The 15,672-nt window shown below is 39.6% G+C and overlaps 1 protein-coding gene across 3 annotated transcripts in view; it reads left to right on the top strand.

The window, feature by feature from the left end:
* The window catches only part of ABLIM1 (actin binding LIM protein 1), a 288,773-nt gene that overhangs the window by 52,391 nt on the left and 220,710 nt on the right, over positions 1-15,672 (top strand). The window lies entirely within an intron of this gene.

The following is a 15,672-nucleotide window of genomic DNA, read 5'->3' as shown; positions in this document are numbered from 1 at the left end:
TGTCTTGTGAATGAGCATAAGGACTTTGGTTTTTACACCGAGTGAAATAAGAACCATTGGAGGGGGTTGAGCAGATGAACACACTTTTGTTAAATGTTGACCTGAACTGAATATGCCTTTCAAGAAAACATGGGAAACCCTGATTCCTGGCTTTGACTTGTTTATTTATATAGTATTGACTCATGCTTGGGTTCTGTGTTGTGTTTGCACACATGCACAAGTGTGCAGGGCCAGGACTAGGGTGAGAGGAGTTAAGGCGCGCCCCTCAGAGTAATGCCTCCTTAACTTTTGCATTCCAGGAACCTCCCTCTCCTTATCCTAGTCTTGCCCTGGGTTTGTGTTTATTGTTTTAATTTATGAATAACTGTATGAAGAAAATTTAGCTCTGACTACTGTGCCCATTTGTAGCTAGCAAACAAAGTGTTATATCCTGTACCGCAGATCACTTATATTGTTGAGAAAGAAAGAAGCAAATGTAGCCAACAGCTAATGGGCAGTCATTGCCTCACATTTGGCTTAGAGCACTTGATAGCGTCCAGAAGAATAACTACTAGAGGAAGGCAAACCCCTTCCTTCTGTGGTTTCAGAAAGGAAAGGCTGTGAAACTAGATAACCACCCCATGAAGTGTGTGACTAAGCTTAGAAATCAAGATGTATGATGGTAAATTACTATATTTTCAGCGTCCCCATGAATTTTGGAATGGCACATCTAGCATGTTTTTGAGATAGCAACCAATCCCCTACGATAGAGATTAAATGCAGGTATGACTCCTGTCAAAAATCTGAGCTGCCATTCTTGACTGGTCTTCTGTGGTATCCACCAGGATGTTTCAGGGTTTTGTTTTGTTTTATTTTGTTTTGTTTTGTTTGTTTGTTCTTGAAAGCAAACTAAACGGAGGGAAGAGCTGGATTTAGTGGACATGCACATACATTGAACAGAGTGAGAGACAGGCACACACGGCAGACACGACCTCTGACGGCCCGAGACTGTATTAAAACAGGCACAGATAACGTTTTCATTGTTGTCTGTGTCTGCCGCTGCTTATCTGACAGTAGAAGCATAATTTCAGAATTGAACTGCCCTTTTTCTTCCGGATTGCTTTTGTATAGATTGCATATTGGAAGCTGGCCAACCAGAGACAGTATCTAATTTCATGTCTGTTTACTACGTATGCTTTTTAAGAACTGAAAAATAATAGGCATAAACGATAGCTAAATTGGGCTGATATAGTCAGCCCCATTCTCCAAACTTAGTTCATAATTCTCATTAAAATGTAAATTATTCAAGCACAGGACTTCACATGATTTATAATTGTTCCCCCCATCATTTTGGCATTTCAGCAGTTCAGTGCGATCATGTCTAAGAAAGTATGATCAGTTTCTAATAAAGCCTTTTAAGTAATTATTTTTAGGTAAAGCTCTTCTTAAATTTCAAGAATGTATAAAGAAAGCAATCAGAATTGTAAACTTGGTCATTTGTACAACTTTTATCAATATCACTTGTGTCTCTTTTTTTACTTCATTCTATGCATCACTGCCTGTTAATTTTCTAGATTGGCCTGGATTGTGGGGCTCCCACATCAGAAAGCTCCCCTGACCCCCATTGCTTCCTGAATTACCTTCAGATTCCTCCACCGCTGCATTCAAGGTTTCTTTGTGATGGATACCAGGATATCTTAATTTTTTTGGAGGGAAGAGGCGTACTCATTGGATGTGCGTATACAGTGGACAGAGTGGAGAGACAAGCACACACAAGAGAAATGACTTCTGAACTAATGAATTCTTTACAGTTTGATTTCATGGTTGCAATGGCTCCCCTGTGCAGAAAGTTCCCATGATGCCCCACTGCTCTTGAATTGCCTTTAGAGTCCTCTTAAGTGGCAGTCAAGACTCTTTGTGACCGGGGTGCCCTGCTTCACCTTTTCGTCTTTGAAACCTTTGCCTAGATCAAGCTAGACTCTTCATCTTTTCCAAACATAACTAACTGCCTTTGACTCTCCTTCCACCCTTTTCTTCATGACTTTCTGACAAAAGAGTATCTGCTTTTTAAAGTCCATCTCTACGTGCTATGAAGACCTTCCTTTTGAGAGAGCGTGAGAGATCAAGACCTGCTTTTCTGAAGTCTCTTGAGTAATAATGTTCTTTCTATTATGGAGATTTACGTGCTCTGCTTTTCTGAAGTCTCTTGAATAATAATGTTCTTTCTATTATGGAGATTTACGTGCTTCCTCATATTTAGGAAGGAAACTTTTTTTACGCTCCCATTTATTGAGTCCCCATTATGTGCCAGGCAGTGAGAGGCAGTGTAGCATGATAACTAAGACCAGTCTAGAACCACCCTGCCTGGGTTCAAATCCCAGCACTGCGGCTTACAGCGGGGTAGCCCTGGACAAGTGCCCTCACTTCCCTGTACCTATTTCCTCACAAATTCCAAGTTTCTTATAGGGTTATTGAGAGAATTACATGAGTTTATGTACCCAATTAATAGTGACGATGATTATTTGTAAGTGTCATAATTTTTTAGCCTAAAAAAATCTCTATGAGATTTATATTATCCCTATTTTAAAGATGAGGTGAGTAAGGCTCAGGGAATTTGAGCAACTTGTCCAAGGTCATACAGCTAGGAAACGGTAGAGCTAAGATTCAGGCCTTGGGTGGTTTGCCTACACATGTCTTAACCATTTTTAAAAATTTAGCATGATGCCTTGTGCCTAGTGGGAGCTCGATACATATTTCTCGAGGTTAAATTATGAGACAACAGAATTTATATTAAAAAAGCATAGGTTTTCGAGTTCAGATTTTGCCTCTGCTTCTTACTAACTCTATGAATTTCAGGATGTGGTTCAGTCTTCCTAACCTCAGATTCTCCTTTTTTTGGTAGAAGGATGATAGTGCTAACTACTCCATAGACTTAGTAGAGTGAACGTGTAGATTAAATGAGGAAACCAGTGTCAGGTGCCTAACGTCTGGAAAGTGCTCTATGTGTATGAGTTCTTTCCCTCACTTCCCTTATTATTATTTCTTAACTATTATCAGTACATTAGTCAAGTTAAAATACCGTGAGAGACATGGTTCTGATTAAAGCAGTCACATCAACCTATCAAAAAGAAAATACTGATCATTGTTATTCTAGTAATGGCCATGAAACATGAGAGGTTTGTTTTATGTTAGTGGGCATGATTTAGAAGTTTGAAGATATCCCTATGTTGCCTGAATTATAGTGATTAAAGATTGGGTTGTGTTAACCAGTATTATCTTTCAAAATGCAGTGTCATGGAAAAATCTTATAAATGACTTAGTATAATCTGATTGTTTTTCTTTGGACTTAACTTAAATCAGCCAGCATTGAGGAGAAAGGAGATTTGGTTTGGAGGAGGAAACATGAGGGGAAAATAGTTTTTAAGCTACAGGAATCGGCTTAAGCAGGAACCGAGCAGCATATAGGGTCATGGTGACCGTCGGTCTCTGAAGGAGATGAGAGAGAATTTACCGTCAGAACAACTCCCAGATTGGATCATCAGCCCTTAAATAATATTTAACCGCATCACTGAGCTGCTTTCCTGACCTGATTTCATGGGACAATTCCATCTAACAGGAAAAAGTTCTTTCCTCTAATAGGGCCATGGAGTATTTGTAATTAAAATCTGCTACTTTCTAAAAATTCATAACAACATGAAATCAAGGAAAAGTTGCCGTCTTAGTTTAGACTTCAGTTTTATTTTCAGGAAACAAAAAGATGGCAGTGGCAGAGTTTGACGACGTCTTCTTCTGTCTCCTTGGAATCTACCCACATTGTAATAATACTGCTCTATCATACTCACCTTCAGATTTCATTCAGTATCTTCTGATTTAATATGTCAAGTGCTAACCTTTTATGAACCAGCCGAGTCAGTATTTTCCTCTGCCTGATGTGCCCGTAGGTTGAAAAATAGGAAAGCCTGTACCCAACTCGCTCTGAGTATTTTTCTAGCTGAATAGAACGCGTTAGAGTACCAGGACTGGGAGGCGCAAGGGCAGCTTGTTGAGATGCTAAGCCATGCAGTAACGGGTTTTACAGATGCTTGTAATTTACCGAGCTAACTTGCACCAGTGCAGGCCTCATTCTTTGTTTGGTTTTGTGCTACTGTAACTTCCTGCTTATTAAGCAAGGGGATAGACAGGAGGAATTTCAGCACTCCAGGGAATTAAAAAAAAAAATTTATATTTTTATTTTTTCAGTTATCGTTGACATATTATATTAGTTTCAGGTATATAACATAGTGATTAGACATTTAGATAACTTACAAAGTGATCATCCTGGTAAATCCAGAGAGTCCCAAACAAGGCAGACCCAAAGAGGCCCACACCAAGACACATCATAATTAAAACGCCAAAGGTTAAAGACGAGAGAATCATAAAAGCACCAAGAGAAAAGTGATTAGTTACCTACAAGGATCAAATAAGCCAGCCCTTGGTCAGATATACTCTTAAAAGCGGGCAGGATCGGGTAGGTTGAGGAGGGAAAACAATAGTTTAAAAAATAACAATGCCGGAGAGTGAAATTTATTATTCTTGGTTTAGTTGTAGCAATGCGATGCTAACACGCTCTGTATGAATCTTATAAAAGGATAAATTGAGGGAACCGATCAGAGAGTACATGTTCTATTTTCCCTACTGCTTTTAGTATAATTTGGATGTTACAAAAAAGAGCATGATTGTTTATCATCCATTTCCTTTGAAAAAGATTCTAAAACTGGAGTCATTTCTGGATAGGCATATTTGAGAAAAACGGTGGGTTGTCAAGTAAGTTTCCTTCTAAATATAAAATTAAATGGAATTCCCAGGTTCCATCCAGACATCTGCAAACCCAGGCTGGCATTTTAGTAGGAAAGATGTATAAATGCAAATGCAAACCAAGTCCCCCCAGGGCCTACCAGCCAGTGAGTACAAATGAGGGCATATTCTTATAAGTGCCCAAATTTTGCTGGCTCAGGAGCTCTCACATGAAAAATTGGAAGAATTCAGCATTTTCCTCCATGAAAGTCTCTCCCCACCTTTACTGGTAGAGCCAAGAAGATGTTTCATATGTGCTGTGAATGCACTTCGCAAGTTCTAGTATAAGCTCCTTATCACTGCACCATAAGGGGGTTAAGGGTGCCCTGTGCAGTTAAAATTCCATGTGTAACTTTTGACGCCCCCAGAACTTAGCTACTAATAGCCTACTGTTGACCCGAAGCCTTACTGATAACAGAAGCAGTCAGTCAACAGATATTTTGTATGTCATATGTATTATGCACTATATTCTCACACTACAATAAGGTAGAGTTAAGGAAATGTTATTAAGATAATCATAAAAAAGAGAAAATACATAAACAGTATTGTAGGTATTTACTGAAAAAAAAATTCACAAGTAAGTGGGCCTGTGCAGTTCAAACCCATGGTGTTCAAGGTCAGCTGTGCATTTCAGCCACCACTCAGAATGCTGCTGCCAGGCCCTGTGCGAGGCGCTTTACATATGCTACCTCATTTAGGAACGAATGGCTCCTCGCAGCCATTAGATGGAGTAGGCATTCGCGTTTCCGTTTTACAGATAAAGAAACAGGTGCCCAGATGAAAGATTTATGGGGTTATTAAGCGGCATTCCTTGGAATTACTCATTTACTGGTTGCACAAATATTCTTTGGGGACCAGATGTGTTTCAGGCAGTGTTCAGGTGCCAGGCAGTAGCAGTGGACAGTGTAGTTAGGGGCCCCTGTTGGGGGACAGAAGGGAGGAGGACGAATGAAGACATAAAAAAAAGTTAGTTTCGAATGGTGATAAGGGACAGTAAACCACTTTTATGTGAAAGAGACTGGCCGGAGCGTGGGCAGGCGACTCTGAGGGTCACCGTTTTGAGAAGAAACCTTTGAGCTGAGATCGGAATGACAAGCAGGAGCCAGCCACCTGAGGATCTCCAGAGCCAGGGTTATAGGCAGAGGGAGCAGCAAACGGGAAGGTTCTGACGCAGGAAGGAGTTTGCTATATTTCAGGAACAGAAAGAAGGCTTGTGTCGCCAGAACGAAATCAGGGAGAAAGCTGGAGGGGAGGCTGAGGCCAGGGAGGGTCCTGTGTGCCAGATAAGCAGAGTCAATTCATTCTGACAGGAGTGAAAACCCAGCGGAGGGTTTTAAGCAGGGGCGTGATGCTGTCCGATTCACGTTTTAAAGCTTCGCTTTTGCTGCCTTGGGGATCGTCAGTTACAGGTGGGCAGGAAAGCAATGGGAACAGCTGGAAGGCTTTTCAGTGAGGTACGGGAGTTAAGGGTGCTGGCTCCGAGGAGCACAGGGCAGTGGAGGGAGGACAAGCAGACAGATTCATAGAGTATGTTAGAGGAGGAGCTGACAGGAATTACTGATGGAGTGGAGTTAAACTGTGAGGGGTGGTGGGGAGACCACCTGGGGAGATTGAGGGTTGTGGTTCTGTTTAGGGAGATAGAGAGACAGAAGTTTCAGAGTGGGAAATAACATCCTGAGTTCTGTTAACATGCGTTAATTTGAGATGTCTCCGAGACATCCAAGAGAGGTGGTCAGACAGGCAGCTGTACATCTGAGTCTCTATCTCAGGGGAGGCTCAAGAAAGACCTTTAAATTGGAGATTTGTCAGCATAACGCTTGGGGATGTTACCTAGGAAGAGAGTACGTGAAGAAGACACTGGCATTGTCTAGAGCAGCACTATTTGAAGGTGGTCTCCAGCCTGGTAACTACCCATGCCCTGTGAGCTTGGAACAATTGAGAGGAAGTTTTAGGAACATTTATAGCAATTATAGAAAACGCTTATATTCTGTATGCCCTTTGATTTTATTGTTTTGGTAATTCATTTTTATTGCATCTTACAATAGTATCATTGCAAATTAAGTTAAAAAAAAAAAAAAAAACACCTGGCTCTTCTCCCCAACATGTTAAGGAACACTGCTCTGAAGTCTGGAGGCTGAGGAAAGAAGGAAGAGATAGAAATAGAGCCTGAGAATAAATGGCCGGTTAGGAAGACGGAAAACTTTGATTTTCTTTTGATTTGAATCCAGCCGGTCAATCTCCAAAAGCACAGGCGCTTCCCTGCAATTTCATACTTACTGCCTTCTTCCCGAGGGAGTGACCTTAACGAGGCTGTGATATAACACCAATGGAGCCCTGGTCCCATCGTAAAACTTCCGCTTCTTTGCCCCAGTGATGGCTTCTGTTCTCCTAGGAGGCCAGCTTTGGTTGCCAGTAGGGGCTGCATTCCCATCGGTCCTCCCAGAAATGAGAAGGGTCTTCTCCCCAGCTTCTCGGCTCACTTCGTCACGTGGTTTCCCGGAGGACTCCTATTCATACTCTAGGTTTTAATGTTTTGTGAAGTCCCTACAGAAAGCATCAGGCCCTCTTTTTATAGAGGTCACACTTTGTTCATGTGGCAGAGTCACGTAACAGGGTCGCCCTGTCTTCATTTTCCAGGATCCACCATGGTTCCGGAGGAGTAAGGGGACATAATGGGGGAGCAGGAGGCAGAGGCAGCTGCCAGCCCTCGCTCAGCCAGGCCTGACATTTAACACAGACTTTAGGGTTTCTTATTATTTAAATGTGTTGTTATCAGTTAACGGTTACTTCCCCAGAATAGTTTTGAAAAGGACTAATTTCATTTTTAGAGGGTTAAGAATTCCTCATGCTTTGGAAAAAGAAAAACAAAAATAAAAAAATATGTATATATGTATTATCGTGCCCCTTGGACCGACTTAAAATTGAGTTTAAAACATGATTACTTCACAGAAAGATCCAAGATGGTTATTTCTAATTTATGCAAGAAACCTGGCAGAGTATTTGAGTTTGGCAATTTGAGCTTCAAAAAGTACAAGTGGTTCTACCATTGACCTTTAGTTTTCCTGCGTTCCAAAATATCTGATACCTTTAATAGCTAATTGAGTCACTTAATCCGAGAATGCTTCTATTAGGGACACTCGGGACATGCTGCCTGTAGCCCTACTACTGTCCGGGTTAAACTGCCCGAAGTCAAGACCAGCAGAATATAAATTCTATTCTGGAAGCTAGTCTAGATCTTCATTTTTAGGCAAAATTACCTTGAAGTTGCTTTTTTTTTTTTTTTTTTAGTTGCTTTAATTCCACTTTAACCACATCGGTGCTACTATTTATAGCCTCACATATAATAATAGCAATAATAATTTTAAAGTCATGCTACTTCTTAATAGTAGTCATGGTAATAATTATAAAAGCTAACATTTATCGAGGTGTTATATGCCACGCCATGTTCTAAAATTTTACACGGATTAATTAACTTTCAGTCCTTGAGGTATGTCTTCATCTGTTTGAGCTGTTATAACAAAATCCTTCAGACGGGATGGCGTAGCAACTGAAATGCTTGGCTCACAGTCCTGGAGGCTGGGAAGCCCCCGAATCAGGGCACCAGCGCGGCCCCGTTTTGTTAAGGGCCCTCTCCCTGGTTCACGGCTGGCACTTTCTTGCTGTGTCTTCACACGACAGAAGCGAGCTCTGTGGGATCTCTTTCATAAGAGCATCCGTGAGGGCTCCATTCTCAAGACCTGCTCACCTCCCAAAAGCCCCACCTACGAATACCATGGACTTTGGAGGTTAGAATTTTAACATGAATCTGATGAGGACACAAATACTCAGAACATAGCAAGGGAGGTTAATGTTATGGCCCCATTTGACAGATGAAGAAACTGAGGCACAGCGAGGTGACTGGCTCAAAGTCATTGAAAGAGGAGGAGATTTTTTTCATTATCAACTTGCTGGTCTGGATGTTTTACTTGTGGAAGTAATTGACATATAGAGTACAGATAATGGTATTTTTCTTTTGTATATAAATGGTTGGAAATAAGCCCAAATAACACAGTGATGGGACACATTGTATCTCTCCAGATTTTTTTTTGTGTGTGTGTGGAACCAATGTGAGCTTTGACAGTTGTTAGAGATGCTTAAGCATTTTGCAATTGATCGATTTTATAATATTAAAATAAAATAAAGCAATTATAAAATATTCAGGGGGTTTCAAAAAACACTTAGAGTTTTTTATATATAGTTTTATATGTAGTTTATTTTATATATAGTAGAGCCTTTATTTTATATTGCAAAATATAAAAATTTAGTTCTTTTTTGTCTTAGAATATTCACGTTTCATAGAAGGGAAACCAGCTGGACATAAGTTAGCTTTCTATTAAAGTCAATAAAATTTGTGAGAATTAAGGGTAGAAGCAATCTGCTCTAATAGTATCCCTAAACATTCTCGTTAAGTTGGGAAGTCTACAGGTTATGAATAGGTTACGTTTTATGTGTTTGACAAGAAGGTAATTTTTTTGTACTTATTTTTGTTAATAGTTTTCCAAAATCAATTTTCCAAGTCTATAAAAACTACAGGTTCTTTTCATGACTACAGAGTGTTGCTACAAACAAATGTAGTATAATATAAAGACATATTGCCAACCTGTTTTCCTGAAAGGCTTTCTCATTTGAAATTTCCACTAGCAGTTTGTAATAAAACCCTCACAGTTTCTGGCTTTTAACTCAAAATAATCTCTGTCAGTTATTTGCGGAGACTGAAAAGAATCTTATTCAATCTTACACGATTTCGATTAGGAATAATTCTGACCTTTTCCCATATACTTCATTTTGTGAATTGCCTGAGGTTTTCTGTTTGTTTGGTTGGTTTTTTGTTTGTTTTTATGGTGGAATATTCAGGCAGGGGACAGGAGTATGTCCCTCCATTTCTCTTCCTAAAGGTATTAATCATTTTTCTGATGTATGTTGTACGCATACCTTCCCTGTTAGTTATTGGCAGGTCTTTTGATTTTAAATCTAGTTCTCTTTCATTATTTCAAAAGATGTATATTTAAGAATAAACCTTTGCAGGTGTTGTCTAGTAGATTCTTTAAAGTGACTTGAAAGGATACGCCACCGCTGTTAAGAGGTTTTCATAGTGGTAAGACAGCATCTTCCCTGGCTTTCGGTCTGCAGATCACCTGAGCAAAGAGCTTTTTCTTATTTCAAAGGTCTTCTTCTATATCAGTCTGTCCAAGCGACTCTCCACTCCTAATGGGGACAGCACTCACTTTCCCGTAAATTTAGATTCGAGGCTGCAGCCGCTTCCTCTCCATCCATGCCCACAGTTTTCCATTTTAATGAGTTCCCTAGGAGGGCGTGTAGGAGTTGGGATTTAATCATGCCCAGATTTCCTCCTGGGAAGAATAAAAAATTTCCCAGGGAAGTGGTGCAAGTCTCCTAGGATTACTTATTTTGACACAGTCTCAAGCAGAGTAACAACCAATTTCCCGACCAGAATGCAGGGAAGGGGTGAAGCTTCTGCCGAGACCCCGTGACTGTCCGTCTGCGGGAGTGTGCCTGCTCCTCCTGTAGACAGTGTCAGCTTCAGGTATGAAGAGCTTCGACTGTCTCTTCCTAAAAGGAGGTCTTACAAATAACTCACGAAATGAGCGTTGCTAAAACTTGGAGGCACATACTAGCATATGCCCGTTAAGAATCATATAAATGTATATTAAACTACTTACTGCATCGTGACAGACTCTATTTCCTAGAAACACTTTTAAATTATTTTCGTATCCTATAATTGCACATGGTATGCTCAGGTTAAGATTTTAAATAAATTGGTGCTAACAGGTTTGTTGTTATTCTAGAAACATCTATCCTTACTTATCCTAGCTGAAAATAAGGAGCCCATCTATTGTACTGAAGGCCAGTCATGACATTTCGACCACTATCTCCTAAGGCCGTAATCGTTGGGATCTGTTTGAGTGTTCTCTGTATTATGTAGCAGCAAGTTTAGAGATATCTGAGCTGGTGGCTTTGAATTCTGTTTTTAGTACTCATCTCGATGTGTGAGATAAATATTCTTGAAAAAATGTTTACACCTGTCAATCATACAAGATCAGAGTCTTCTTTTAATTAGGATAAGGATTCAGCAGAATAGGAACAGACCCATTTACAGGGTCAGGATTTGGGGCCCGGGGCTAGGAAGGTTCGGGTGAAGAGGGATTTGGAGTGTTGAACCCAGGAAGGCAGGGGGCGTGAGGGTGATGCAGACCTCAAAGATCAAGATAGAAAAGCGCCTAGAGTTCACTAGGTTAGGAGATTTGAAAAAGCGGCTCCCAGACTCTGGTCAGGGGCTGTGCATTTTCTACCCCACTTTTTATTTCCTGCTGATGCTAGCTGCCACAGATAAATCTGGAACATGCCAACGAGCCACCACCTTCTGGAGTTGGGACAATGTTTGGCAATGGATAGTTTGAAACTATTTCAGATGGATACATTTACAGCATTACTACATTAAGTTGGTGTTTTAAAAGCACACATCTGTCAAGTAATATTTCTATCTATGTGTCGGTCACTAGATTTAAGGGCATTTTGTGTTTTTGTTGGCCACCTTGTCATGTGGACCGCTCATCTCAGTGCTATCCCGAGATTCATGTTTAGATGGCCGTCACTGGATGTACCATTTATATTTTCCCTGGCACAAATATCTCCTTTATGATTTTTAAACACTAGCTAATTAACATGTAAATTTGTCAATTTTATTACTTATAAATCATGGACTGAAATGATACCTTAGGGTTTTTTTTTTCTTTTTTTGTTTTTTGTTTGGCTTGATAATCAAACCCAAATGGCGATGAGGATTAAATCACTCTGGCTCGCTTATTACATTCTTATTTATGAGGTCTTTGCTTAACACAAGCAATGTCTATGTTTCCTCTCATGTCCTAGGGCCAGGCTAATCTTTGTAGATGACAGATGACATAATATTGGACTTGCAAAACCAGCGCCTTCTGGTTCCTGGGGGCACGTTAGGATTGTAGAAATGGTTCTAGAAAAACACCACCACCTGTCAAAATCTCTTTTGCAGAAACTCTTGCTCTTTTTGTGAATGCTTTATATAAAAACATTTCTTTGCCAGCAAATTTAGATGTCATACTGCCCTACAAATAGTGAGGCAGGGAGACCTACTGGCCCTTCATTGGTAAAGAATGTGTAGGTAGGTATTTTGAGAGTAATCTAGAGATTTCTGGTTACCCACCGTATTAGTCACCTAGTTTCCCAGTTTCCTAGTGACAGAGGCACACATACTGTGTTGTAATATTTGACTATTGGATTCCTGTTCTAGCTTCACAAACATGACTTTGACTTAACCACAAGAGCAATTTTACTAAAACACTTTTCATTCTCAGGCCAATTATTTGCATCTATTAATATAATAAAAATAAGAATTAAAAAGCAAAAGGGATTCCAGTTGGCATCCAAGTCCCTGGAACACAGGAAAGTGGACAATTTTTGTTCGTGTCCAAAAGAAATGAAGGACAGAGCTTTACTGGCCCCCCCAGAGAACAGGTAAGTGATCTTAGCTACTTGGGGAAGTCCTCACTCTGTAGACTGAGATTCTTCAGTGCTTCTCCAGGTATGGCCTGCTTTCTTCCCTTTCATGCTGTTCCCTCCATCGGAGACACATTACAGGAAGTAACTGGGGTCTTGACTTGAGCAAGCTTCTGGACTGCGAACTTCAGAGCAGGCACTCAAGGATCTATCTTATCTTTGTGAACCTTTGCAGTATCGACAATTGTTTTATGTACATTGTAGGAGGAGAAAAAAAGAATTCCAAGCTGTGCTTGCTCACTTGCCGCGTTTTATGCAGTCGCGTAATCTGCTTTAAACCCTTCCCAGAACCAGTGAAGGCAGCACGTCTTCTTTTAAAAATTATTCTAGGCAAGAGCGTTGTTCACCTCTTGAGTATATTTACTTAGCCATTTGATATTTACTAAGTTTTTACTAGATGAAAGGCATGTGGGAGGCACACTAAAGAGACCTCACACTCAGGAAATTTACCATTTAGTTGTGAAGAGAAGAGTTAACCCACATAAAATAACCTATCGAGGATTTGATGCCATGATAAATTCAGTCACCAAGGAAAGCACTTAGCCCTGTCATGTGCCCAGTGGTCTGGGAAGGCTTTCTCTCAGACAGAGTCGAGCTGGGTCTCGATGGGTCAGAAGGATTTGGAAAACAGAGGTGTGAGGAGGGCCTCCCACAGAAGGCAGAGGAGGGTAGCAAAGTAAGGTAGTAGGGGAAAACAGAGGAAGTGTTTGGGAGGAACCGAAGAAAACCAATTTGACTAGAATGGATCCTTTGAGTCATTCATTATAGGTAAGGTTGGAAAAATGGGTTAGGAGCATATCATAGAGGGCCGTGAGTATACAGTTTATACTGTGCAATTTGGACTTTGCTTTGCAAACAAAACCATTTAGAAAGTTTTTGAGCAAGGGAGTGACATACTCTAAGTGGTATTTTAGAAAGATTTGGTAGGGAGCCAGGGACAGAATGAATGAGATTAGGTGGAAAGGGGCTGGGACAGGGATCAGAGGCAGGAAGACGAGTTAGAGTTAACTGAATCCACCTATTAAAGTCACGAAACAGGGAGTTAGTGGTAAAAATGAAGAATGAGATGCCAAAAACATTTTACTAGAATGGGTCGGCAGCAGGGACTGTGTTTCTGATACAGTTGGTATCGGGCAGAAGTACCTGGTCTGTTACATACTGGGCACAAATGAGTCCTTTATCTAATTATAAGGAGACTGAATTTGGATGTTGTAAATCAATTTTCTCTTGTGCCACTTATGTTCCCTGGGTAGTGAAGAAAATGGGGTGTGACATCCCAGCAGGTTCCAGTTCAGTACGTAAACAAATAACTTCAGCCCAGCGTGCTACGAGAAGGCTGACTTTTAAATTGTTCAGTATGGTTGACTAAATTAATTCCAGAGACAAAACTTTAGATCTTCGAAGAGCATTATTTTTTCACTTGCCGTACAGCATTGCAGTGTCTGAATTACATATGATCAAGCCACATGAGTAGTGGGTTACAATATTTTTGTTCTAAAGAACAATTTTTTGGACTGCTTTGTACTGTAGACAATTCAGAATAGGGAGTAGTGGCCGTTGGCCACATAACCTTTATTTAGTGTGCTCTTTCCTCTCTTCCCTGCTCTAGCCCCATCGCCTAATTCACACACTATCTGGCACCCCGCCATATTTTCCTAAAATACCACTGAGATTGTATCACTCCCTTGTGCAAAAGCCTTCTAAAAGGTTTTGTTTACACAACAAAGTTCAAACTCTATAACCTTACACTTGTGGCTTTCCACAATATTATCCTTATCCACTTTTAGGATTCCTAATATGGAATCAATGATTTTAGCATATTCTTAATTATTATATTTATACTAAATGAACACAATACTATAGACTAGAGCATCTGAACATTAAACTAGGTTTGTTTGGAGCCCAAGTCGATGTGAAAAATTAACTTCCATATTTTGAGTTTTAAATGTTTTAGTTTTTATTTATTAAGTATTTGTCATAGATATTTTCATATATTAATCAATATAATCCTTTTCAGTGGTTATGACTTTTTAAAAAATTAATTCATTAATATATTCCTCTTTTCTAGAAGTTATTTAAAGCAGTTTACAATGATGTATTAAATATCCCAAGGTGGCATAATTCAAAGAAGGTGAGGTAGAAGAAAACATAGGTGTAAATATTTATGACCTTGGATTAGGCAACGATTTCTTAGCTATGACACCAAAAATATAAGAAACCAAGAAAAATAAAATAAAATGGACTTCGTCAAAATGTAAATCATTTATGTTTCAAAGGATATCATCAAGGAAATGAAAATAAAGCTCACCCAATGGAAAAACCTACATGCAAATTGTATATCTGATAAGAGTCTGTTAGAATAGATAAACAACTCTTACAACCCAAACAAACAAAAAACACAGATCACCTAATTTAAAAATGTACAAAGAGTTTGAATAGACCTTTTTCCAAAGAAGATATACAAATGGCCAATAAATGCATGAAAAGATGCTCGACATTATTAGGGAAATGCAAATCAAAACAACAAGATACCACTTTACACCCAGTAGGATGGTTATAGTAAAACCGGTGAAAATAGTGAAAAATTGGAACCTAACACATTACTAGTGGGAATGGAGAATGCTGCAGCTGCTTTGAACAACAGGTTGGTAGTTTATCAAAGAGTTAAATACGGAGTTACTATATGACCTAGTAGTTCTACTCCAAGCTAAATAACAAAGACGATGTCCGTAAAAAACCTGTACATGAATGTTCCTGGCAGCATTATTCATAATAGTCCAAAAGTGTAAACAACGCAAATATACATTAACTGATAAATGGGTAAAATAAAATATAGTATATCCATACAACGGGATATTTTCCAGCAATTAAAAGAGTAAAGTCCTGACATATACTACCACATGGATGAACCTTGAAAACATATTAAGTGAAAGAAACCAAACACAGAAGGTTTTATGATTCCGTTTATATGAGCTATTCAGAATAGGAAAATTAACAGAGACAGGGGCTGGGAGCAGGGGGAATTGGCAGTGACTGCTAATGGATATAGTGTTCCTTTATGGGTGATGTTCTGAATTAGGTAGTGGTGATGGATGTACTAAAAACCATTGCACACTTTAAAAGTGCGAATTATGGCATTATATCTTAAAAACAATGTAGATGAGAAAATTAAAACAGGCATGTAGGTATAAAGTGGATCCAGGAATAAAACTATTATCCTATGAATGCCTTTGCACTTGCTATTGGCTATGAATTTGGCTCTAATTT

The sequence above is a fragment of the Rousettus aegyptiacus genome, unplaced genomic scaffold (assembly GCF_014176215.1).
Source record: "Rousettus aegyptiacus isolate mRouAeg1 unplaced genomic scaffold, mRouAeg1.p scaffold_m13_p_6, whole genome shotgun sequence".
In the NCBI taxonomy this organism is placed as follows: Eukaryota; Metazoa; Chordata; class Mammalia; order Chiroptera; family Pteropodidae; genus Rousettus; species Rousettus aegyptiacus.
Note: the sequence above shows the minus strand (reverse complement) of the source record. Positions and strands in the feature narration are given on the sequence as shown.